Raw genomic sequence first — 27,622 nt, 5'->3', positions numbered from 1 at the left:
TTTCGTTGACTTGAAAGCAAAGGGATGCATTTTTAGAAAAGGGTTAGGAGAATATATTCAAGGGTCCCATACAAGGCTTTCTTAGAAGTATTATAGGCCCGCGGGCAAAACAATGCACTGGAGCCAATAATATTTATTGACAGCAAACCACTGCATAGATTAGCGATGGGTCGCTAGATTCGTGCGGTGTCCTGGTCAACCCCTCAATGTGCTTCTTATACCTTGAAACAAGACTGGTCCCACATAAACGTAAAATGAAGTAAAGCTTCAAGAAATACATTTACTGTAATCATTAGTTGTTTATTATATACTACCTGTTTGCAATCTGTGTCATTTTATTTGGTAATGTTTATAAACACTTGACATATTTGTTAATTTAATATTAAACCTATTTACTGTTTATTAAATTCACCAATGAATACTAAGGGAGAGGATACATGAAATTGGAGACGGGTGTGTGTCGAATGAGACACAAAACCGAAATATTAACATCATATTCAGACTAGAGATATTTTTGCTTTAAATTGTTTCCTATTTTGTTTTCAACGAAATTGTTTTCCGTTTATTAATAACAGGAGTCGTTCCAGAATATTCAGTACCTTAGGCTAGCTAACCTACAGTGTACTTCGACTTAGCTTTTTTTTTTCTTTCACTTTTTCTTTTTATTCTTCTAAGTGATTTAAAAATTCACTTTGCAGCCACATGATTTCGGAGTCAGTGTCACTGCGCGACACTTTGGGCAAGTGTCTTCTAGTACAGCTCCGGGCTGACGAATGCCTTGTGAGTGAAAACGGTCGACGGAAACTGTGTGGAAGCCCGTCGTATATATGTGTTTGTGTCTGTGTGTGTATGTGTTTGCGTTTGTCCCTCGCTTGATAACCAGTGTTAGTTTGTTTACGTCACCTTTAGTTAGCGATTCGGAAAAAGAAACTAATTGAATAAGTACGAGACTTTAAAAAGTAGTGGCTTGAGTTGTTCGACTTAACTATAACAGAGATGCCCCAGCTTGAAAACAAGTAAAAGATAAGCGATAAAAGAACCAATGTCCCTTTTTGCATGAACTGAAAATTGTAGTAATACACGGGACATATTTTCCATCACTGCAATAACTATGAATCAAAAGTCTCCCTGTGCCATGAAGTTCGTCATCTTAGAATGGTATTTTACTATCTTCCATGAAAAAGTGTGTACAACGTTCATCATCAGATATAAAATAAATCGTATAACAAAAGTAAAAGCATCTGATTCCTTTCGGTTGCGGGAGAAGTTTTGCTAAGATCATGGATGAAAAAAATCTGGTGAGTCCCAATACGGCTTCATAACTGCAACGCATCGTCTTTTACCTTTTACTTGATTCAGTCATTATATTGCGGCCATACTGGAGCACCACCTTCAAGAGTTTAGTCGATTTTATTATTTTAAAGCTTGATGCTTATTCCATCCGTCCCTTTTGCCGAAGAGTTAAATAGCAGGGGCATAAACAAACTAACACCGGTGATGGAGGACAAACACAAAGACACGCGCATATATATATATATATATATATATATATATATATATATATATACACGCGCGCGCGCGCACACTGGGTGTTCAAAAAGTTTCTCCGCAGTGAATTTTTTTTCATCCAAGATGCATGTCAAAACATGTGTAGAAGAGTAAACTTATGTATTGAAAATGAAAGACGAAACTTTCAACACTTCTTTTAAAGTCTTGTAAAGTCTAATATATTCTTTTGTGGTCTTATACCATCTTATAAATATTTATTTTGCAATAAAATACTTACTACGGAGAGACATATATATATATATATATATATATATATATATATATATATATATATATATATATTTATATACGACAGGATTCTTTCAGTTTCCGACTTCCAAATCCACTCACTCGAGGTTATAGTAGAAGTTGCTTGTCCAAGGCGCCACATAGAGAGACCAAACCCGGAACTATGTGATTGGGAAGCAAACTTCTTACCACACCGCCACGCCTAGAAAAGACTTTTGTTGCAGGACAACAGAAGGGCAGCAAACTAAAAGAAGTACTATTTCGTTTGTCGACTTTATTGAAGGATTTTTCGTACAAGGCAATGCAATCTTGTGTAACTTCCCTAAAGAACTGTTGCTCCTAGAAAATAGTCAATATGCTGCTGTGATTTCCACACGGGCAATATATTGTTCGATACTCGTCGAGGCCGACTTTACCTTTCATCTTTTCGGTATCGATAAAATAAGTACCAATTAAGTAATAAAAATAAATGCGCCCTTTTAAAGCCTAGCCAGGCAGGCTCATGGGCCCGGTTTCCCGGTTTCTATGGCGTATGTGTTCCCCAGCTGGACAGGACGCCAGTCCATCGCAGCGTTACTCATTTTTGCCAGCTAAGTGGACTGGAGCAACTTGAAATGAAGTGTTTTGCTCAAGAACACAACGCGTCGCCCGGTCCAGGAATCAAAACCACAATCTTATGATCATGATGCTGACACCCTAACCACTAAGCCACGCGCCTCCATCCAATTAAGCAATAGGGTTGATGTAATCGACTTATCCACACCCTCGAAGTTGCTGAAACTAGTATATTGTGTTCGATGTAGCTTCAGTGTACAGTAAATGCGTTACTTGTACTTCTCTTTCTTTTTGTAATTTCTTTCTCTTTTGTATAACAGCTCTATTACAGGAAGAAATATAAAAATTTTAGATTGAGTGGGATTATATCTAACATCAAAAAGGATTGTAAACAATATCAAGCCTTAATATCTAAAAGCGTGTTTGACTTTCTACATTGGTAGTTACTTTTTAACAAGCTCACTGGCTAATCGCCCCATCAGCGCCTGTTCTGGCAGTGTTTTTCTACATGTCGCTGGTGGAAAGACGAGTTACTGCTACCTCTAACGGTTGAGCGGCCATCAGTGACAAGACCAAGGAAGGTCGAAATCACGTGACCTCGTGGTTTCGGCGCTGGGGGAGGTGGGTATTTATCTCCCCGCTAGCGATATAAACAATAGTAGTTTGCACCAAAAGCCGATATGAGGGTTTCTCTCATGGCGTCTGCCACAGTATAGTTTGTTCTAACAGAACATCCGCTTTTAACTTCGTTTTTGTATCTGGTTTGCAAGATTCTTTATATGAATTCGTGGTGTGTTGAAACAAATTTTGTTGTGTTTAGGAAGAGTCATTATGCCAATATAATTAACACACGCACTGGTTCACTAGTTGAATATTTAACTAATTGACTAATAATAAAGGAGTGGAACTGGACCAGTGCGTGTGTTAATTATATTGGTATAATAATTCTGCCTAAACACAACAAAATCCATGTTTAAGTAAGGATAAATATTGACGCTTATGTTCTTGTAGCACTCAATCAGACTTACTCGAAGCCCTACCTGCAAGTAAAACAAGTCAACAACTGTTAGTACCTGTATTTAGTGGGGAATGCGATTGCACATAAAGACAACGGCAGTTCTTTACTTGTAAATCATCTAATCTTCCACATACGCGCCTCAGTACAATTACTTTGAGACGCATCGTTTTATACTGTCTGTTAATGTATATGGGAATCAGATGAAATGGATCTCTTTCTACGTTGTGCAGCTGAGATAAAGTTTTCAGCAATATCAGCAACCTTTGTCTACAAACACAAAAGAAGCGGTTTTGAATCCTTTTATATAAGCTGTTTATAGTGAGCTTCTAAAGTGACAAAGCAAGAAATATTTGCAGTGGATCAATTGACAGAACCATGGGGTGACTATTTCTGCAATATAAATTCCGATATCTCAACAAAATCGTTATGATGCTGGCTTACAAATTGACGCTAAAAAACAAAAATCACGCTAATCTACATATGTAAAACCGCATAGCAGGTGCACAAAAAATATAAGATTAAATCAGTGGTTCTCAACCGAGATCCATATGGCCCTTGGAAGGAGTCCATATAAGATTTTGTTGTTAAAAATTATATGCAATGAATTAGTTATACTTCTACGTTGACACAATAATTTTTTTAATACAATTCCTAATAATACTTAATTATAAAGATATAATAGGCGCAGGAGTGGCTGTGTGGTAAGTAGCTTGCTTACCAACCACATGGTTATGGGTTCACTCCCACTGCGTGGCACCTCGGGCAAGTGTCTTCTACTATAGCCTCGGGCCGACCAAAGCCTTGTGAGTGGATTTGGTAGGCAGAAACTGGAAGAAGCTCGTCGTATATATGTATATATATATGTGTGTGTGTTTGCCCCCCCCTCTCAACATCGATTGACAACCGATGCTGGTGTGTTTACGTCCCCGTAACTTAGCGGTTCGGCAGAAGAGACCGATAGAATAAGTACTAGGCTTACAAAGAATAAGTCCTGGGGGTCGATTTGCTCGACTAAAGGCAGTGCTCCAGCATGGCCGCAGTCAAATGACTAAAAGAAGTAAAAAAGATAAAAGAAAAGCATTGCTAAACACCAAATGACTATGAAGGTCTATCTGAGTAACATGGGAATTAAAGGGATCCATGAATAATCAGCAAAGACATATTTCATTAAAGAAATATAGCATGAGCAACAACTTTGTTATCGTTTACAGCAATTTTCTGCTTTAGATGACAAAGGACGTGTTATTAAAAAGTTCGACATGCAGAGGAGATTGATTTCATGTACTTTGTCATTATACTCATGCCTAGATTGGAATTTAGAGTCTCCAGAGAACTCTTGCAAAGGCCATCACGAGGACACGGTGGACAAGCGAAACAGCTTGTGTGTGTATGTGTGTGTGTGTGTGTGTGCGTGTGTGAGTGTGTAAGAGTGGACACATACAATACATGCACGCGCACGCAAACATATTAGCATATTAGCAACCATCATTTTACTAAATTAATGAGTGTGTGTGTACACTCACATATGGATGGAAGCACTCTGTCGGTTACGACGACGAGGGTTCCGGTTGATCCGAATCAACGGAACAGCCTGCTCGTGAAATTAACGTGCAAGAGGCTGAGCACTCCACAGACACGTGCACCCTTAACGTAGTTCTCGGGGATATTCAGCGTGACACAGAGAGTGACAAGGCCAGCCCTTTGAAATACAGGTACAACAGAAACAGGAAGTAAGAGTGAGAGAAAGTTGTGGTGAAAGAGTACAGCAGGGATCACCACCATCCCTTGCCGGAGCCTCGTGGAGCTTTAGGTGTTTTTCGCTCAATAAACACTCACAACGCCCGGTCTGGGAATCATGACCGCGAGTCCGCTGCCCTAACCACTGGGCCATTGCGCTTCCACACACATATACACATATAAGTGTGTGTGTGTGTGTGTGTATTTCGTTTTTATGTTTGGTTTGCAAGATTCTTTATGTGAATTCATGTATCGAAGCATGTTTTATTGTGCCTTGATTGCAAGAAGCAATGAGAATTTTAGAAAAAAATAATTAAATTAGTGGAAATCGAACCGGTGAATGTGTTAATTAAGGCATTAACACAGAATGACTCTCCTCAGACACAATAATTAATATATATATATATATATATATATATATATATATATATATATATTATATATATATATATATATATATATATTAGCTGACCATTCAAAATACTACTGTCATGGCACTCCCACATTCTTCTTCTTCTTCTTCCCTACCAAGAATTCACAACGACCTCGAACCCACAAGAGTAAACAAGAGAGACGGAGACAGGCAGAAACAAGGAAAATGCCACTTGTATTTGAACTCTATGCAAATATTCTTTTAAATAAGCTTTTTTTAATTTTTTCTAAATTAATTGTTTAATTGTTACAGTTGGAAAAGTCTCTATGACTGAAATGTTTTTTATAAAATTATTTTAGCATTTTCTATCTTGACCCTTTTTTTCCATATATATATATATATATATTATATATATATATAATATATATATATATATACATATACATATACAGACCTCCAACGAAATCTATTGTTCTTAACAATATACCTATCCTAGATTTGGACAGTTATAAAAACAAGAAATTCATAAACCAAAGTGAGTTAGCAAGTAATGTAACCAAAAGGACTGTAATTTATAGCAAGCAGAAGGATCGAAATAGCAACAATCGAGGCTATTGAGGAATATTTGAAAGAAAAAAGGTCGACCACGTTCATTACAAGAAGACAGTATGGCACAGTAGAGGTGCGTATCTGTCTCGTATACACTTCAATGATCCACTCTCCTGATAGCTAGCTTTTTCCTCGACCATGCATTTCTGTCTCTTCCTCGATCGTTCGTTAAATTTTCTCCGAACCTTTCTGGAGGGGAAGTGATGTAGTGGCTTCATGCAGGCATAGCGTGGATTCGATCCTCGATCGCCAAATTTCACTTTTCTCACGGTAAAACAAAAGTTTTTCTGTGAGTGACAGCAGATGCCTTCGCTAAACCGGAATAAAGTCTTCGCCACTTGACCCATCGAACCTCTTCTAGATCACCAAAAGCTAGAATAGAGATAACAGACCTCCAACGAAATCTATTGTTCCCAACAATATGCTTATCCTTCTGGCTGGGTTTGGATAGTTATAAAAACAAGAACTCCGTAAGCCAAAGTCAGTTAGTGAGAACCGAGTCTGAAGGAAAAGGTACAAAGAGACAACTATGGTAACTCACCAACGAAGCAGTTGTTTCGACCCACCACTCTCACTTTCACTTTCTTTTCTCTGTAACATTACCATATCTCTCTATATATACTACTATGAGAAACCCCCCCCCCCCAATAATATATATATATATATGATAGCTTATAAATTTATCACATACCCGCCGAAATTAACTTCTTTTTTTTTTACCTGGCATGTTTTTCCATTTACTAATTATATACAGCAACCCGTCATGGTTTTGGATATATACAAAGTAACGGTAAGTAAATATTTCTTTACAACTTCGATCACTGTTCTTCTTCCATCTTTCATACTGGCAACCAACACCTAACAACAACCGTTACAATTGGTGACTCTCGACTGCAACGAAGAACTAACCGTTACATATATATACATATATATATATATATATATATGGTATGTCTAATTTCGCTAAATCCAAAATACATAAGGTGGGGTGATAGTCAAAAAGACGTTTGAGAAGCACTGGTAAATATGATTGCCTGGATACTGGACTGTCGTTGCTTTAACCACCTATTCGCTAACAAAAATGCTCACTGCCGATACGTAACCTGCCCTTAGAAGATATAAAGCTGAAAAATATCACTCTAGAAAGCCTAAACAAAGGGATCGAAGAAAATATAACCTACTCTGTGTACACAAAAATGCGCACAAATCTAAGCGTATACTCTAATTTGCGTTTTGGAAACATTCATGAACGTACTTGATCGAGTTTCATCGTTAGCGAGTATTTCCTCAATCGCATGTGTTTACATTTCTAAACCTTCTTCAGCAAAGGTGCTTGTGTGCGTGTGTGTGTGAGTGTACTGATAGCAGCAAACCGAAAGTTTCTAAGACGATTTGGGCCAAATTATCACACTTCATTGATATAGTGCAACGGTGCATTTAATCATCTCCTAAGTAGTCAGCTACATTCTTTAGGATTACATATACTGCTTATCAATATTTTATAAGTGGAGAACTTAGAAAATTCTCATCATCATTACCTAATGAATTTTTCAGGTTTTCGTACAAAAGAGTTATTGAGTGGAACGATCACAAACTCTTCAGTGTGCCTTTCAATTGAAAACGTGTGATTAGGGTTTAATTTAAATGATTTACCTTCTCTGGCAAACCTTGTGCTACCGGTTCAATTTCATTATAATCAAAACTCGCCGTTATAAATTATTTTTTTCATTAGCAAATATAGACCAGATGACGATCGAGGTAATTTTCTGTTCTCTACTCATATTATATTGCTAAGCAGTGTATATTCCTAAACGACAAATGTCTGTTCGGCCCGAATCATCTGCATAAAAGCTAACTATAGTCGATACACAGACATCGTTTTTTTTTTTTTTTTCCCCTATACATTAACTAACAACTATTCAAAATAACTTTTTAATGTGATAACTTGAAAGTCATGAAGTAAAACAGGGATTGGAGCAGTAAAGAAATTTTTGGAAAGCCCAAATAAGTCTACCAGACAGTTTTTATTAGTGATCTCTTCTACTAGAGAAAAACACTTATTTTCTTTCTACCAAAATGTAGAAACTCTCAACATCTAAAAGTACAAAAGTTCGTGCTATTTCTATTCCAGAGCTTCTACTACAGATCCATTGACCACAACTGGTAAGATAACTCAAATAATGTGTTTATTACTTTTATTGAACTTGCCTTGCAATACATAAATTCCAAACATTAAAAGCTATCAAAAGTACCAATATATTGCCTGTTTCGTTTTGGGCGTATAGTATCAATCAATGATCGATAGGCCTCCTTGTCAGTTAAATTAAATTGTGTGGCTTCTACATTTGGAAGTTGTTAGAAATTGCCAATTTTCTCGACTTCTGTTATAATCAACATCCCGATTCTACATTTTGCTCATAATTATATATATATATATATATATATATATATATATTTGATAGCTTATGAATTTATCATCCCGAACTAATATCTTAATTTCTATAAAACATCAGTGTCTTTTAATGAAAGTTCCTTTTAGGTATGTAAAACTAGTTACTCGGTTACTTTCTTCTTTTGCTCACAACTTATTTGGAATATAAGATAAACGCTATTGAGTCTATGTGGTGATAGGATCAAGTCTGAAGTAGAAATTACAGTTATTGATGTTGAAGTTGTAAATGTCGAAGACGCCAAACTAAGGGCTACTGCTCTCAGTGAGTTTCTAATTTACATGTGCTCGCAGTAGACGAACCCAACCCCCACTTCAGGAAGTGGGGGGAGAACAGGACCTGGAATTGATTTTGCAACAACTGAAGACAAAGCTTTCCGAAGTGTTATATACATGTGCATACCAGTAACTGCCTAGCGATAGTCTTTACTCAGAAACCTGTTTCCGAAGCGTTACACAGTGTTCAAACCCATAACTAATCTAGCAACAGCCTCCATGGAACTTTCCTACTGCTGCTCCATGACAATTAAAAACACTTCAAGGGTACTGGCAATTCATCTGTTATGACGACGACGATGGTACCAGTTGATCCGTGAAATTAATGTGCAAGTGGCCGAGCACTCCACAGACACGAGTATCTCTTAAGGTAGTTCTTGGATTGATTCAAAGTGACAAAGAAGATGACAAAGCTGGCCCTTCGAATTACAGGTACTTCTCATTTTTGTCAGCTAAGTGGACTGGAGCAACGCGAAATAAAGCGTCTTGCTCAAGGACACGACGCGCCACCGGAAATGAAAATCACGACCTTACGCTCGTGAGCCGAAGATTCCCGACCATTAAGCCATTCGTCTTCGCCAAAGGTAGTACGCAGGTAGAAAACACTGTATTTTGAAAAGCTGCTTCTTCATCTTGCCTGAAACTTACAGCTGAATGATTTTCGTTAGAAGAAATCAAAAACAAGAAGACAAGTTACGTGTTTTACGAATTCAATAACATTTTTTTTCTCTCTTTAAAATGTAATCTTGTTCAAAGCTATTAACGAAAAAACAAAAAATAACTCGTTTGATAGTTTTCTTTGACTTGACACTCAAAGCAGCAGAAAAGGTTAACTAGTGTTTAGAGTTCTAAAAATTTCCCAGTTTTACACAATTTTATTTATTCTTGATTAAAGCTGTAAATCATTATTAACCTTAATTACTAAAATTGGTTGTTGGATGTGATCGGTTCCTTCTAATCATTCTATTCTGAGCTAAGAAAACTTTTCTTTTTCTTTAATTATTCCACGAGCGCTAAAATGAGTAAAAAGACATTGTAAGCTGAAAGCAAAAGGCAGTGCCAAGTTGGTGACATTACTATGATAATTTCACTGAATATTGAACTAGTAACAAAAGACGTTATTTATGGAAGGCGGAAGAATCGACCGAGTCGATTACAGTAGATTACTGATATGTATTTCTTTCAGACATCTTGAGATGAGAAGGTATGGAGGGCAAAGCGGACTAGCCGTGAACTGAAGTAATAATAATAAGAAGAAGAAGCAGAATACAAAAAAACTGGTACAAATGTAAACATAGAACACCGCCAAAAATCAGCATTTCGCAGGGTTCTTGAAACATGACCAGTAAACAAGTGTCATCTTAATCTGCTGGTTGTGAACAGCTGATACTTTCTATCATACCCAGCAAAATAGGCTGAGAGTTTTCATCAAATCCCTCTAATAAAGGCACATGGCCTAAATTTTTGTGGGAGTGGGCTAGTTAATTACTTTGACTCTAGTACAAGACTGGTACTTAATTCATCGACCTCAAAAGTCGACTCGGCAGTATTTCAACACAGAATTTAAAAGCCGGGCGAGATGCTAATGATTTTACCAACTCGCTGCCTTGATAATAAATAAATAAAATTAATTAATTAGTTAATTAAATAAATCGCCGTTCTATTGGGCTTTACTATTCAAACTGATCGTGCAATTCAAGCCAATATGCCAGATATTGTGATAAAAAAAAAACGGACAAAACATTCCTGCTCATAGAAATGCCAATCTTAGTAGACTGCAAGACTTCTGTAAAAAAAAATTGAGAAGTTAAGTAAGTATAAGGACCTTGAAAAAGAGGTCTCAAAAAGTAGTATCCAGGAACAACGATTGTACCTATGATCACCGGAACTTTGAGGACAATACCAAATGGTGCTCTTAAACACCGCGGCCAAATATCAGAAAACCCCAAGGTATCAGAACTACGTAAAATTGTTTTTATGGGTACTGCCCACTACCTAAGAAAAACATGGTCGGCCAGAAAATACCTGATTCTCTTTCAAAACCAAAATGTTATAAATTTGACAGAATCTTAGTTCTCAGATTCTGGTCTCCTTCTCTAACGATTCATCGTTGCTAATCATAAATAACACCCATAGTAAAACGTCCAGCTTGCTGTTAGTTGAGATCTCTGAGCCAGACTTGGAAGAACTTGTCCATATCAAAGATTTTGGCCCAAGTTTTCGTTTGCCTCGGATAGATTTGTCGCGTTCACTAAAACCTATGCGTTCCCAGGCAGATCGACTCACAAGGACCTCAGCCTTATACGAAACACCATAGCAAGGACGAGTATAGATTTTTGGCGGGTAGTAAGAGTCTTCGGTCAGCGTGGGTCAACTGAAACTGTTGATTATCAGTATCTGGTGGCTATACAAAGTGCAGCCGGTTTCTGTTCGATGTTCAGGAACACCTGATCGATGGTGGAGATGAGTGACCATTTATCTGAACCGTTTGGAATCATTCATAGGATGTGGCTGTACCTTTGGCAGAGCCAGTCCTAGGGTTGCTAGCGCCCCAGGCAAGCTGAACTTCGGCGTGTACAAGCTGACGGTCGTGGAAATGTCCTTGTCTTTGTCACGCCCTCCTTGGCGCCCCCTAGCACACAGCGTCCCGAGCGACTGTCCGAGTTGCCGGTACCTTGGGCCGGCCTTGTCCTTTGGATTGTGTGTAACACGCACCATACTTCTTTCATCCTGCTGTCTACTATGATATCTTCCCAAAGATATAACTTCAAATATTGTTTATAGTTCACTGTGTACCAAAAATCCACAGCAATAATGACAAATATCTATTTCTTTATTGCCCACAAGGGGCTAAACACAGAGGGGACAAACAAGGACAGACAAACGGATTAAGTCGATTACATCGACTCCAGTGTGTAACTAGTATTTAATTTATCGACCCCGAAAGGATGAAAGGCAAAGTCGACCTCGGCGACTCAGAACGCAATGACAGACGAAATACTGCTAAGCATTTCGCCCGGCGTACTAACGTTTCCGCCAGCTCGCCGCCTTAATAATGACAAATATCGTTACTGCTGTTATCTTCTCTGTGTTTGTATTTGTCTAATTTATCTGCACCATTCACGTCCATGGAATTACCAATGCTGATTTCACGGTGCCGCGTTAATCCCAATAAGATCTGTGACTTTTTTTTTTAGAAATATTTTTTAAAGTTCATCTTTTATCTTTTATTTGTTTCAATCATTAGACTGCGGCCATGTGGGGGCACCGCCTTAAAGAACTCTTTAGTTGCATGTATCAATTCCAGTACTTATTTTTTTATTAAAGCCGGCACTTATTCCATCAGTCTCTTTTGCCGAACCGTTAAGTTACGAGGACGTGATCACACCTGCACCGGTTGCCAAGTGTGGTGGGGAGACAAACACAGACATAGCACACACACACACACACGTGTGTGTGTGTGTATATATATATATATATATATATAATATATATATATATACAGTAAAAATCATGTGGTTGGGAAACAAACTTCTTACCCCACATTTATTTTTTATTTATTTATTTTTTTTTTTCTTTTAGTAGAGTAATATAACTTGCTTCTTGATAGAAGACTGCTGCCGCCATTGCGAGTGTCATACTCTGACCACTTGTCTTATAAACGCTATGCTTTAAAAAATTATGAATGTTTCACATCAAAATAAATGTTTTTAAATTGAAATATACAGTTTTTTTTTTCTATCTACGAAAGAGGAGGAAGCCAAAACATAACTCTAAAGATACAAAATGACGCTCGCTTCAAAATAGTTACTACCGTTCTGGCCCAGTTTTGTAGGAGCAGGATCAAAACACATCTGACTGTTTAGTGTTTTAAGAAGAATAACAATTTCAAAAATAGGCACAAAGATAGACATTGTGTGCGTGTGAGTGGCGGGGGGGGGGGTTTGTCTATTTAATTGTAAATTACTTAAATGGTACTCTGTTTTAGCAAACCCGAAAAGAGAAAAAACAAAAATCAACATCAGCAGGGTTTAAACAGAAAATATCAAGGAACGTAAAGAAATACTTGGAAAGCATTATATGAATGAATTGTAGTGTTTCACTTTATGTTTGGAACTGTATCTTTGGGAAATATGACTGTAATATCGATTAACAAAAAAAACTACACTAAATTATGAGAAGTTTTCACGTATTGTGATGTAGTGTGTTGAAAAGTTACGATTAACCGAAATAATTATCCATGCAATTAGTAGACAAAAATTTGTAAAGTTGTTTACAATCTAAAAACATCAAGGGAGATAACCCTAATGATATTATCCATTTAAATTTTATATAAAAGACACAGTGGACCTATTTTAATGCAAACAGGTGATAGTAACGGACATTTTCTGATCTCATATCTGAACAAAAAGGCGGCGAGCTGGCAGAAACGTTAGCACGCCGGGCGAAATGCGTAGCCGTATTTCGTCTGCCGTTACGTTCTGGGTTCAAATTCCGCCGAGGTCGACTTTGCCTTTCATCCTTTCGGGGTCGATAAATTAAGTACCAGTTACGCACTGGGGTCGATGTAATCGACTTAATCCGTTTGTCTGTCCTTGTTTTCCCCCTCTGTGTTTAGCCCCTTGTGGGTAGTAAAGAAATATATATTTCTTCCGTCACTTTTCGTTTTAAGTTCAAATGCCGCTGAGGCCAACTTTTGCCTTTCATCCTCTCGAGGTTGATGAAATAAGAACCAGTCGAACACTAGAGTTCAACTCTAGTGTAATCGACTAGCCACCCACCCCCCTTCAAAATTTCAGGCCCTATACCTATATTAGAAAGAATTATATCCGAGCAAAGCATGATGAGCTCCTTGAGTAAAACACAGGAATGGTCAGCACATTATTGCTTTTTTTTTATTAATACTGGATTAAAGGAAAGACAAAAACTAACCAAGTCATATTTGAATTCAAGGATGCAAGACTTCAAGCCGAACGAATATCACCAAATGTTTCTCTTTGCCTGTTCTATAGCCTCCTTTCAATTTCTGAATATACATTTTTTTCCCTTTGACAAGGAAGTACAAGATATTGCATGAAATATGTTCAAGAGTGAAAGGATAAGTTAGGAAGTAGACGGAAATCAGATTATCAGATTATCGTTCACCCCAGATGAATACTGATCAAGTCAGGATTCTACGCATTCTTGGCGTGACCATTTCACCTCCCACCTTTATTTTTCTTTCTTTTCATTACTGGTGCTCTCTTTCTTTTTAAGATGATGGATTAATTTGCGGTGAGATTTGGTTGCTATCTCTTGTATAAGGTGAGATTTGGTTGCTATCTCTTGATTGGATCCAGAAAAAAGGTCACAAAAAAAATCACAGAAAAAGAGTCACTGAAAAAAACATTTACTGGAAAAAAATCACTGTAAAAATATGTTTGTTGCCTCGGAAGAACCAGAAGACTATGGCAAAGTTTCTTCATGGCGTCGGCTGGAATATTCGTTTTAGTGATCAATTAACATTAAATATACTAAATATACATGTAATGTTACGATACTATGTAAAATGTTTTCAGGCCGTACATCTCATTTATTGTCAATAAATGACTGACTTAATTTTTGTTTTTTCATCATCTTATTTTGCTTATGAAAATGAATAATTTTTTTTTTTCACATATGTGTAATACCATCATATGTAGTGTACAAGTCAAGTGTCGTCAGTTAATAACTGACTTAAAAGTACATTTTATTACTTTAATTGTTTATAGTATTTATATATAATAGGGCATTTTTTCCTCGCAAAAATTACGAGTATTTTTCCGGACACTGAGCGATTATGTAAAAGGATCTTCCGTCATTTCGAAGAAATCGGATCAGCGTAATGATTTCATGGAAAATCTAAATAGTAGAAATAACAGCATACGGAAGCTAATAGTTGAGTCATAACAAGCAATACTTACTTTTCTATACAAGCAATACTTACTTTTCTAACTTATGTCTGAAAAACTTTGGAGTTCCGCTTATAAAATATCCTGTAAGAGTTACACAGAATTTTACGTAAGATAAATGCACAGAGAAATTAAATAACATGGTGGGAACAATCTTAGTCCAAACTTCAAATTCATCTATATTTTTCATAGCAAAATAATTTGTTACACTTTATGAAGTTCTATAATTACCAATACAGACATATATCTAGTTTCATCGGATTCTATTTGATTTATACCTGTAATGATTTGCCTCAAGTTAATCGATGACACAGCCGTCGCCGCCACCGTCGTCTTTCAACACAGAGCCGACCTGTGATCAAAAGCGCTTCGACTGTAACCATTTCTTCATTTTAAGGTCATGTACAACTACATTATCCACTGTGGCCTTTCCCAAGTTAAGTTGGTTGGGTGTGATTTCAGTGGAATTTGGTTGTTATTTCTAAAAAGTCGAGAAAGCCAGAAAAAGCAATCTCTATCTAACGTGGTTATTCAAACTACCAAAAATATCAAACATATCTTCCCCCAAATTACATCTCTCATCGTCTTATAAAAAGACACGTTGGGTAATGTTGGCTCGGATTCCCTGCTCACATGGAAAAATGAGATAGTCACAGCTGGATTATCCTTGATCAGCTGAACTGAAGATGATACCAACTTTCCTTTGTTGACTTGTTCGCGACAATAGCAGATGCTTCTTGCTGTTGGTTTGTCCTGATTGAACAGACAATGACAATAACTGAACATCCGTCACTTATTCAAATGTAGTTTATCTGGGACATTATCTTGTGTAGCCTTCCTTCTTATTTTTCATTTTATTTTATTTTTTAAATAGTAGGTTGTGGTTTGAAGGAAAATTGGTTGCTGTTTCTAGGCAAAGCGGTCGATAGATCGATCGACACCACAGAGAGCAGTGGTTCTTCACCTTTTTGTCTTTTACTTGTTTCAGTCATTGGACTGCAGCCATACTGGGATACCGCCTTGAAGGGCTTAGTCGAACAAATCGACAAAATTATTTTTCTTTTAAAGTCTGGTACTTATTCTGTCAATTATGTTAAGTGGTCAAGAAGCTTGCTCTGCGACCACGTAGTTCCGAGTTCAGTCCCATTCCGTAGCACCTTGGACAAGTTTGTTTTTTAAATACCTTGTGAGTGAATTTGGTAGATGTATATATGTCATTGTTCAGTTTTATTTCAAGATTTCTTGCCAATAGAGAAAGAGGCCGGTTTCTAACCTAGATTCAAGGCTCCTTCATTGGAATTTCAACATCAACAACAGAGTGAGTGAGTGAGTGAGTGAGTGAGTATGTATGTATGTATGTATGTGTGTGTGTGTGTGTGTGTGTGTGTGTGCATGTACAGATTTGTATGTAGTCTCATGCATATAGTTACATATCTAAACATGCTCATATATATTTAAATGATAAACTTCTGGAAAGTTTTACAGATTTTTACAATTCCAGTGATGGATTAGATCTGTAGTCTTCGAATTAGCTTTCCCCTTTCTAGTTTTGAGAAGCTTAATTTCTCAAAATAGGTATTTAGGCAGTGTGTTACATATCCCAGGGCCCCAATAATTACAAGTATAAACCTGAACTTGTAATCTGGATAGAGTAACTGCATATTTCTCGATGTATGTATGTATGTATGTATGTATGTATGTAGGTAGGTAGGTAGGTAATTGTGTGTGTGTTTGTTGTCATTTGCTTGAAACCAGTATTGGCTTGTAACTTAGCAGTTCGGTAAAAAGAGGACAATACAATAAGCATAAGTCTTTTAAAAATAAGTACTCGGATCGATCTGTTTGGCTAAAACTCTTCAAGTCGATGTTCCAGTCTGGTTGCAGTCCAATGATGGAAACAAGTATAAAAAAAAAGAAAAAGTAAATTGCTCACGGAATCGAAACCGGAAGCTCATTATTGCAATTTGAACTTCTTAACCATTTGACGATCGTGTGCCTGCGAGAATTAATTTGGGAAAATAAATGAGCAGCAATTATGTTTCTTGTGAGAACTTACTTTTATTTTCCTCTTTTTCCTTTCTTTTTTTGCATTCTTGGCCACAGTTTCATACCTACGAGTTTGTTGACAGTGAAGCTACATAAGTTCCAAGATTCCTTTTGGAGATCTGTTAATTCTTCAAGTTGGTTTGGATAGATAAAAATGTGTTTAAGGAAAAAAAACCGAATTTATAGCTCACTATTATCTTTTAGTTTTTCCTTGTTTCGGTCACTGGATTGCGATCATACTGGAGCACTGCCTCGAAGTGTTTAGTCAAGCAAATCAATCCCGACTACTAATTTCTTTTAAGCCTGGTACTTATCCTATCGATGTCTTTTGCCGATCCGCTAGGTTTCGGAGACGTAAACAGACCAACACCACTTATCAAGCAGTGATGGGTGATTAAATACAAACACACACACGTTGAAGATATTAGAACGATGAATGTAGTCAATCCTTTCGTTTTCTTATTCATTACACATTTTCTTATCACACAATTTCAAATTCCAGAATAGTGTCATAGACAGATTCGCTTAGAAAACCATTTAACATCGGTTGTGTAGTAAATTCTCGTCAAAGTTTCAGATAAATACGAACACTCAGAGTTGAAGTTTTGATCTTATTCACTGCTTGATACGCCTACTAGATACAACATGCAAATCTCCCATAAACCGTTCCTTGTGTTTTGTGGATGCATACATGTATAAGTCACAAAGATAGACCGCTTTTTTGTAGCACAATCTTCAAGAAATATTAATCAAATCGTCCCCAAAATATATCAAACTATCGTATTTTATGTGTTTGCCTCTGTTTGACATTTCTACCAGGGAGAATTATTTTTATTTGCTGGATCAGGACGTATGAAAGTGAGGTCGTTTATGTTCCTCTTGGACGTTTTTGCAAGTCAGCACCTGCCGGCAAGACATGACCGAGGAATAAATTTCAGAAGACTGACGATCTGGGAAACAAGGTCTCGAAGAGTGATTTATGCAAGGTATTGGACACATCAAACTTCATGAGAGAGGTAAAGATTAGTGGGACGGTAATGTGTGATCAGAGCCAACATGAGCCGAGTCAGCTCTAGGGAGTTGAGGCAATTATTGTATCGGCAGAAAAGGTAGAAAGGGCAAACAGTTCGTTAATGTCTGTAAGTGACTTATGTCAGTTGGTTAGCCCTTTTCTGGATGTGATCTAGAATATCTATGAGTTAAGCAACAGCACCGTTCTAAGTGTGAAAGTCATTCTCAATTGTGAGCCTATCTATGCTTTGTAGAATATCAATAATTGTTGTAGGTTGCTGAGGTATCATCTGGCTCTGAAAAAAAGGATCAGTTGTTGGAATGAGAACCTGACTATGTTAAGGATATGATTTCAGGGCCCCTCATATATTCACAAACCCTTTTTTGACTTTCCGGGCCCCAGACCAATATGCCAGCTGAACCTGTTCCTTATAGGTCCTGGCGATAACCACAGTAACAATATTTACATAAAAACTTTTATCTTAATGAAGAGCTAACGGTTGAGAAAATCTTCTGCACCCAGGGTTGGCTGTGTGATGAGTTTGCTTTCCAACCATATATTTCTGGGTTCAGTCCCACTGCACGGTACTTTGGACGAGTGTCTTTACTATAGCCCCGGGGATGACGAATGCCTTGTGAGTGGATTTGGTAGACGGAAACTGAAAAAAGCCCGTTATATATATATGTGTATGTATGTGTGTGTGTGCACGCGCGTCTTTGTGTTTATTCCTCACCACTACTTGACAACTGGTTTTCGGTTATGTCCCCCGTAACTTAACAGTTCAGCAAAAAGACGTCGACAAAATAAGTACCAGGCTTTACAAAATAAGTAATGGGGTCGATCTGTTCGACTAAATCCTTCAAGATGGTGCCCCAGCATGGCTGCAGTCCAGTGACTGACCGAATGCTGTCGGAAATGAACCGAAAAATATTTCTTTTGTGCTGATTTAGTACAAAATAACTGATTGCATGGTGAAGAGACAGGCCTTAAGAATGGACATGTAGAAAATGAGCATTTCAGAATAACTGGGAAAATTGATAAAAACAATTTTGTTATTCATTCTTTAATAATAATTACTTTATACTTTATTATGCAGAATAATTATATCTGTTATAGTGTTGCAGCTGAAAAGTTAAATCAATGCTTATACAGGCAAAAAAAAAAAAAAAAAAAAAGACGCGATAGCTTATAACTCTATCACAGTGGCTGACCAGGGCCAAACAATAGCACATCATTTTACTGTCTGCACTTATTATTTTAAAAGAAAATTCAGTGACATTATCGTGATTTATATTATTCATTATTAACATGAAATTTGAAGACATTATTAAAAAAAAAAAATAGACATTTACGTTTATTAAACTACAATAAAGAACGGAGGTATTCGATAATGAAACCATTAACGAACGAAAGTATTCAATTGTAAAACATCAGAGCCAATTCTTAACGTTTTCCCATTTATGCTATTAACTTTACAATAAATGTTTATATTAGCCATTATTTAAAAAAATACTAATCCATTGGATGATGTAAAAATCATTCAGCAACTCTAAAATAAAAATTTCTTAATTGCATCACAAAATATCTCTGATGACAAACAAGCTGGTTGCAGCATAACAACTTGAAACAAAATAAAATTAAATGAAAGTGGGTAAGACTTCCTTTTTGTACACCCACCCCCAAACATCCCTTTTTTTTTTCTACACAGACCCCCGTTTTCGGCTCCGGCGAATACGAATCTGCAAAAAAATTGGCAAAAATCGACATTTTGAAATTACCCCTCCCCCTAAATTCTTCATTTTAAACTTTTTTTAGAATTTTTTTTTCTTCGAAATATGCGGAAAATATGGAGATTATGAGTCTGAAAAAAAATTTCCAAATTTTTTTTTTTTTTTGTCAAAATATGCGGGGAAAATACAGAGATTATGATTCTGAAAAAAATTTCTAAAAATTTTTTTACTTAGGGTTAGGGTTTTAGGGTTACGGTTACGGTTACGGTTTTAGGATTAGGGTTAGGGTTGGGGTTTTAGGGTTACGGTTACGGAAAAAGTGGAAAATGAAGAAATTAGGGCGGAAGGGGATAAGGGGGGGTCAAAAAATTTCAAAATTCCGATTTTTGGCAATTTTCCGGAATCTCCTTATCCAAAAATGTGGGTTTTGGCAACAAAAAATTTTTTTAAACAATAATTTGTGAGAAAATGGGGGAGGACGGGAGGAAGTTTTTCTTAAAAGCGATACCTGGTATAGTTGCTTTCAAATAGATTCAAGTGTCCATCTCACTGTCTATTATCGTTCACCGATGACAAACAAGCTTTTTGCCTTCAAACAATAAAGAGATGTTCACAGCGCACCCCAGTAACAGTTTACCAACTTCACTGAGAAACATTGACATAGAGCAGACATAAGCAAACTTTTTAGAGAAACGGGCCGCATGAGACATCGATCATTATCAGATGGACTGCATTACTAAAAAAGATTCAAGGTAATTTTTCGTTAAGCACGCCATTCAGAAAGCCCCGAGTGCCGCAGTTTTTCCATGGCTGACGTAGAGGTTCCCTAGTTGGATCTTAGACAACAAAAGATGCTACCGCCAATGTTCCCTCTAATTTTGTACCGCGCAGAAATTTGCATTGTGTGCTTACAACTCGAGTTTTGTCTTTTTCAAAGTATGTTCGCATGTCGTCCCTTCAATAACTGCTTCATTAAAAAAATAATAATAAATTCGGTTTTATCTCGAAAACTTTGTGCGCGTGCATTTTTCTTTTCCTGATCGTAAAACGTGTGCGCGCACAGCTTAGATAGAATACTGGTTACCACTGTTCATAAACCATGAAGAATCAAGCCTATGAGCAAAAACCTTCAAGTCTAGAACACCGCGTTTTTTTTTTTTTTGTTTTGTTTTTTGGAGGGTTGGGGCTTAAATTTCTTTCTGAGGCATAGTGTACTCTGAACAATATCCAACTGTCACTGTTTTTTTTTTAACCAGTTGTGTGTACAGATCTATATTTAAGAGATGAGGAATTATGTACATTATTTACATTCGACAAATATTTGTCCTCATCTTGTTTGTTGTCAACACAACATTTCAGCTGATATACCCACCAGCCTTCTTCATGTGTCTTGGGGAAATTTCAAACCTGGGTTCTCATTCCTAAAGTATTTTTCGATGTTATTATTATTATTATTGTTGTTGTTGTTGTTGTTGTTAGTGTTCACTGCTTGGAATCGAACTCGGAATCTTGGGGTTAGTAGCCCGCGCTCTTAGCCACTACGCCATATGCCCGTGGGCATATGGCATAGCAGTTAACAAACAAGATTAGGACAAATATCCGTCGAATGTACATAATGTAAATAATGTACAGCTGTGTGTAGTTGGAAGGAAATTTGGCTGCTAATTGAAGCAGATCGAACGGCCAGAAAGCTTAATACAGCAGGGAAAAGATTAGCTGCAGAAGTTCTATATTGCCCGTCATGTTTATAGTTATTTAGTACCGTATTTTCGGATATACAGGTCAAAGCGTAAACATGTAGTGTTAACATTCAAACATCCTTGCTATCTGACCAAATCCTATTGCATTTCACATGGAATTTTGGGTCCTCCAAAGTAATCCTTGGGTATAAGTCGGCCTACCTCTTTTGGCTGTGAATTTTAGTTTGAAAATTTCGAATTGTATTCCGGAAAATACGATAAAATCTGGAACACGAGGGTACAGGTTATGGGTCTGTGGCAGCAACAATCAATCCATAAAAAAGTTAGTTCATACAAGAGACGGGTAACACTGTTTTAGCAAGCTTTCAATAAAATATCTGCTTTAAGTATGATATATGTATTGCTATTTTGAACTAATACTGCTTCCGCCACCAATAACAAAAATTTTAATTCAGCCTGCCGGTTAAATACAACGTCATTGACTTTTCTATCACTGTTTAAGTACAACAGTTAGCGACCGATTTTCGCTTAGCATGGGTGCTTCTGACGAAGCTCGAAGCAGAAATACGTATTTAGCAACACTTCTGGGTCATCTTTATCTGCTGCTGATATATTCGGGTTTTTTTTTTTTTGTTCTTTATTGATACTATGTTTCTATAAGAGATGCTTTCTCTAGACGAATACTGCAGTTCAGCTGGCTTTCAACAATATATCTGCTTTAAGTATGACATACAGATTGCTATTTTGAACTAATACTGCTACCGTCGTTAATAACGAATAAATAATTATTAAACTTATTGCTCCTTGATTTCATAACCGCTGCCTTTTCAGAATGGCAGGAAAATCACAATTCCCGTTTCTCTTTTAAAATAATTGAAGACAAACCAATATTGAACGTCCACTGAGTCTGATTCAATACAGTCACAGAGTAAACGTATTATGGTATCTATTTTCGTCTCCACTGATTTTGAATTCAAATCCCGTTCGGTCAAATTTACCTTTTATAACTACTTCAGTGAAATAATACCTGTATTATACTATTTCAGTTCAGTTCCTACCAAAATTGGCTCTCTACCAAAAAATAGTGAAGGCGCTTGGTTCTGTAGTTAGAATGTCCTGTGCATGAAAATAAGGTCGTGGGTTCAATGCCTGGACTGGATGACCAGCTGTGTCCTTGCGCAAGGCACTTCGTTTCATGTTGCTAAGTCAGTTCAGCTGCAGGTGAATACCAACCAGATGCTGTTGCAACTCTTTCTCTCTCTTTCCTTCCTACCCTCTGTCCCTCTCATTTCCCTCTCTCTCCCTTGTGCCTGATAAAGAATTAGCAGTGTCGAGACATCCGAGTCGGCATGATGACGGTTTCAACTCTCTTCAGTCTTATAGTGTCTTGGGTCGCGCTTCGAATTAAACTCTCTCTATAGCTGTTCTAACGGCTGCATATTCATTCGAGGGTATTGAAGAAGAGGATTTGACACAACACCAGTATATTTGCTTAATATGTCAAAACCAGCCCAAGTGTTAAACTCTGAACAGACATCTTCCTTGCATGTCACATTATGCTATTTCCATCTCACTTGTTCCATTAATTGTAATGCATGAACATCCTTTCATATTAATGCAAAGCTGTAAATTATTTTCAAATGCTTACGCAGTGTTGGGAAATTACTACAAGAAATTTTCTGTTAACTTGGTTTAATATAGAAACAACACGTTAGCCTAAACAATATCTAAGCATCCATCAAACCCTGTTATAATACCATGGATTTCTTAACCACACCAAAATAGCTGCATATTCAATTTCGTCAACCTGCCCCCAAACTATGGTGAACAGCGAATCCATATTAACAAATCTCAATGGACCTAAACAAATATATAGTATCGGGATCTACCATGTTATGCTTTAAGCAAGGCATGAGCAACCTTTTCCAAAAAGCAAGCCGCATGCGACATTATTCATCTTCACACGGATCGCACTACTAAAAATATTGAAGTGCCGTTCAGAAAGTCTTGCAAAGGCCGCTTAACTGTTCTAAATAATATCACCACCAAAAATCTCCGGCCATGTAACAAATTCATCTGTAATCTATTCGGTTCACAGAAATAACTATAGCATGGTATCCAGTGAACTTCGAGTGTGTTATTCTGAGGCATTACTCTAACGTAAGTGACTAGCCCTCTCAACAAATTAAATATAAATTAGCGAATGTCAATTCTACCGATATCTTGTTTTTTTCTTTGTGTATGCTTATTAATATTGTGGTTGTGTCTGCCAACTTAGCTATTTCATCTGATCTGTCCAGCAGATTTTAACACTTAGTCCGAGTGAGAAAATAAAACATTACAGTAGATTTTAAAGATTAAATAGGAAGCTGTAATACTTTTCAGCTAATGCACGTATTTGTTTTTTGTTAGTTTTCTTTCTTTTTTTTTTTTTGCGACACGGGTGCTGTGTCATCTGTTATCTGAGCTGACATTCCCACTTGGTGTCTGGGTCATGAATAAACTTCTTTGGTTCATAGTTTCATAAAAAAATTTAATCTCAGCCTTTTTATAGGTCACTTTTACTTTCCTCTTTCTTTCCTTTTTTCATTTTCCATTGTTTTATATATATATATATTTTTTGGCAGTAGTGGTAGTGGTGTAATTTTTACTAATTAAAATGACTATTCATTTACGGTTATCTCCCTTCATAACATTTCCTTGGTAATTTACTCATTTAATTATTTAATATTTAACTAAAAAGTGAGCGTAATTCCATCCGGAAACTATAAAGTTCCCGATTTCAAATGTCTTGAATTCCTGATGAAGTTTAAATATTACTATATGAATAAAGCACTGTCTGAATATATTCACGTTATTTCAACCAACATTCAAAACCATAAATTTATTTAAAAAAGGAAGATGTTACGATGTTCAATATTTTCTTCGAGGACATTAGCGCAAGTTAAAATAAATGACAAATGATGATTTATATTTTCCCTAATCTATAAGCAAAAACTATAAATAATTACAAGAGTAATTAAAAAAACAGTTCTTCAAAGTTTATTTTATTTACACTCGTACGATCTTAGCGACACAATCTTCAGTACATCACTCGCATATTTTAATTTAAAATGAATTATCGGCTTCAAATTTTAACACAAGCCAGCAATTTCGGGGAAAGGGGTAAGTAGATAACATCGACCCCAGTGCTCAACTGGTACTTATTTTGCCGACCTCGAAAGGATGAAAGGCAAAGTCTACCTCGGCGGAATTTGAATTCTGAACGTAAAGACGGATGAAATGTCGCAAGCATTTGCCTGGCATGCCAACAGTTCTGGATAAATAAATGTTTAATGTCTATATATATATATATTTTTTAAAAGGGTTGGGGGGTGTTTCATGTAATTTTAATTCCTTACCATAAGCACAAGCAGGACTGTCTTATCAGCATTGTAGGCTCCAAATCAATGCCCTATGCCTTATAGTATATATTTATTAATAGCAGCCAAAACATACATGGATCAGATTTAGGCCTCTAGACTCATGAGGCACCAAACCAACTACCTGGTGTTCACATACCTTAAGACAGCACAAAACTACATTGTAAATATAGTACTGCAGAGAACAGATTTAATTCTTCGAACCAGGATCATTTTATTCAATGTCAAAATCACTGGTCAATAGTAAACACCTAAGTATAACTTAGTAATTCCAAATAAACAACAGGTTTATTACAGAAAACAACTGAGAAATTAACATTGTAACAACTTTTACAAAAGGTCACAACTACTGACTATATATAGTTAGTCTGTTAGTCTCAGGCGTGTTCTTGAAATCAATTTTATTAACTGGCTGAATATTCTGAAAGCAGAAATTCCTTAAAATATATATGTATTTTGAAGTGCTGACACTAGATTAATATTTCTCAACCCTGGTTCAATGAGAGGTTACTTGGGATTCTGTGATAAATAGTGATAAATAGGCTATTTAGTCTCCTTTGCATTTAGAGCTATATCTATAATTTTAATATAAATGGGCATTGGCATGGCTGTATAGTTAAGACATTTGCTTTTCAATCACTGTGACACCTTAGGCAAATGTCTTTTACTATGTTCATAGGTTGACCAAAGCCTTGTGAATAGATTTGGTAGATGAAACTGAAAAAAGCACATTGTATATATAATATATATATGTCAGTCGCCATGATAGATTGTTAGCCACTACACACATTTTTTTCTCTCCTTGTTTTTTCTGTGTCCCTTTCTGTAGAAGAGCATAGGCTCAAAACGTAAAAGACTTTTTCTATTTATGAGCGTTATACTAATACATTTGTTTGTTTTGTACACCACCTGTCTTCGTCTTTTGTTTTTTTCGTAAACTCTCCCCATATATATATATATATATATATATATATATATATATATATACACATACACACACACACAAATGTTTGTGTGTGTCTTGATATTGTGTGATTGTTATAAATGAATGTCATTCCCTTCCAGTATTGTGTGTAAACATGTCTCACCATGGAGAAATATTTTCTTGCTTGGAAACAAGTGAGGGTTGGCAACTAGAAGGGTATCCAGCAAGAGAAAATCTGTCTCAATTAACTCTATCCGACCCATGCACGCATGGAAAAATGGACATTACAAGAAGGAAGAACAGGAGGGCATATGGCATAATACTAACATCTGCAGATACTAAGGCGATCCTACAGATGAAAGAAATTGACCTCTTATTGAAGAAATTTGAGATAATTTGGTCTAAACTAGATTTAGGTTAATATGTAATTTCTTAAAATCTTTGGTAGCATGTTATTTAGCACCAGCAAATACATGAAAGACAAAAGTTGTATGATTTGTTTTAATCTCTTACAAAAATTTGAGTTTATGAAAGAGAAAACAAAAATAATTGAGACATATATTAATTTTTATGAAGGAGTTCCCCGAAGCATTGAATGTATTTTAAGGTTCCCCAAAAATAAAATGGATGAAAAATTCTACATTAAATAGATAGAACTTGAATACAAAAAAACCTAATTTTTGCTTATAGCCTATCTATCAGATACAGGCCAGTAGTCAGACAAGTCTTGTGAACTTCAGTGCCAACACCATCATCTATTAAAGTCCATCTTCCATGTTGCAGTGGACTGAATGATTTGACAGTGTCTGATAGTTCTATGGATTGCAAACATGTGCCAGTATCTACTTTTGACATGGTTTCTATGACTAACTCCAACCATTCTACAGATGTACTGGGTGATTTTTTTGATTTTTTTTCGTGACACCAGCACCAGTGAGGAAGCTACAGTAGAGAAGCTTGTGACTTTATACTGAGAGATGAAAGGTCCCAAACAAAACAGGTCACCTCACGCAATCTCTCTTCTGTTCTCTTCCAACAATAGAAACCACTTTAGGTTCTTAGTCAATCAAATTGCAAGGTAATTTCACAAGTTCTGATGCCATGAAAATAGCATGCAATACACTCTGTAAAGTGATTGGTGTAAGGCTGAGCATCCAGCTGTAGAAAACATGCCAGAGCAGACATTAGAGCACAAAACAGTACATCAGGTCTTCTCAAACCATTGAACTCCTGCCAGCATGGACAACATAAGTTAAATGTTGGTGGTGATAGTGGTGGTGGTGGTCATTGTTGTCTTGGTGGTGTTGCTGCTGATGATGAAGATTTTCTTCTTGGAATCTGTTAAATGAATTTACTTGAAGTATATCTGGATATAAATGTATTGACTAAGTGAAATTATAAATTGTTTAAAATCAGGAAACACCAGTTATTGTAGTTACTTATATTAATATCTAAGTTATGCTTCAAAGATTTCTTGCTTAAATTAGTCTTAAAACAACTCCAAATATATTCTTCTTAAAATAGATTTCTTTTTCTTTATAAAATACAAAAAGATATATTTGAATGTCATTAGCAGGGGATGGCTATGTGTTAAGAAGCTTCCTTTCCAACCATGTGGTCTTGGGATCAGTCCCACAGCATGACACCTTGGCCAAGTGTCTTCCACTATAGCCCTGGGTTAACCAAAGCCTTTTGAATGGACTTGGTACACAGAAACTGAAAGAAGCCTGCTGTACATATATGTGTGCATGTCTTTATGCTTGTGTTTGTTCCCCCACTGTTTGACTCTACTGGGGTTGGTTTGTTTACATCCCCTTAACTTAGCTGTTCAGCCAGAGAGGACGATAGAATAAGTATCAGGCTTTAAAAAATAATTACTTGGGGTCAATTCATTCAACTAAAAACTTTCAAGGTGGTGCCCCAGTATGGCCACAGTCCAATGACTGAAACAAGTAAAAGTTAATATAGACTCTGTTGCCTTGCCATGTATGACTTTAATTTTCATAGTCAATGCAAGGATACAAAGCAAATCATTGTTAGTTC

General features: G+C 36.5%; 1 long non-coding RNA gene across 1 annotated transcript in view; it reads left to right on the top strand.

Moving 5' to 3' along the window:
- LOC118763912 overlaps positions 1–14,401 on the top strand; it is a 40,484-nt gene extending 26,083 nt beyond the window's left edge. Inside the window, exon 3 of the long non-coding RNA XR_004999672.1 lies at positions 14,071–14,401. This is a non-coding gene — a long non-coding RNA (uncharacterized LOC118763912). The remainder of the gene's footprint in view (positions 1–14,070) is intronic.
- The last annotated feature ends 13,221 nt before the right edge of the window (positions 14,402–27,622 follow it).

The sequence above is a fragment of the Octopus sinensis genome, linkage group LG6 (assembly GCF_006345805.1).
Source record: "Octopus sinensis linkage group LG6, ASM634580v1, whole genome shotgun sequence".
Lineage (NCBI taxonomy): Eukaryota > Metazoa > Mollusca > Cephalopoda > Octopoda > Octopodidae > Octopus > Octopus sinensis.
This window is presented reverse-complemented; position numbering and strand designations above follow the sequence as displayed.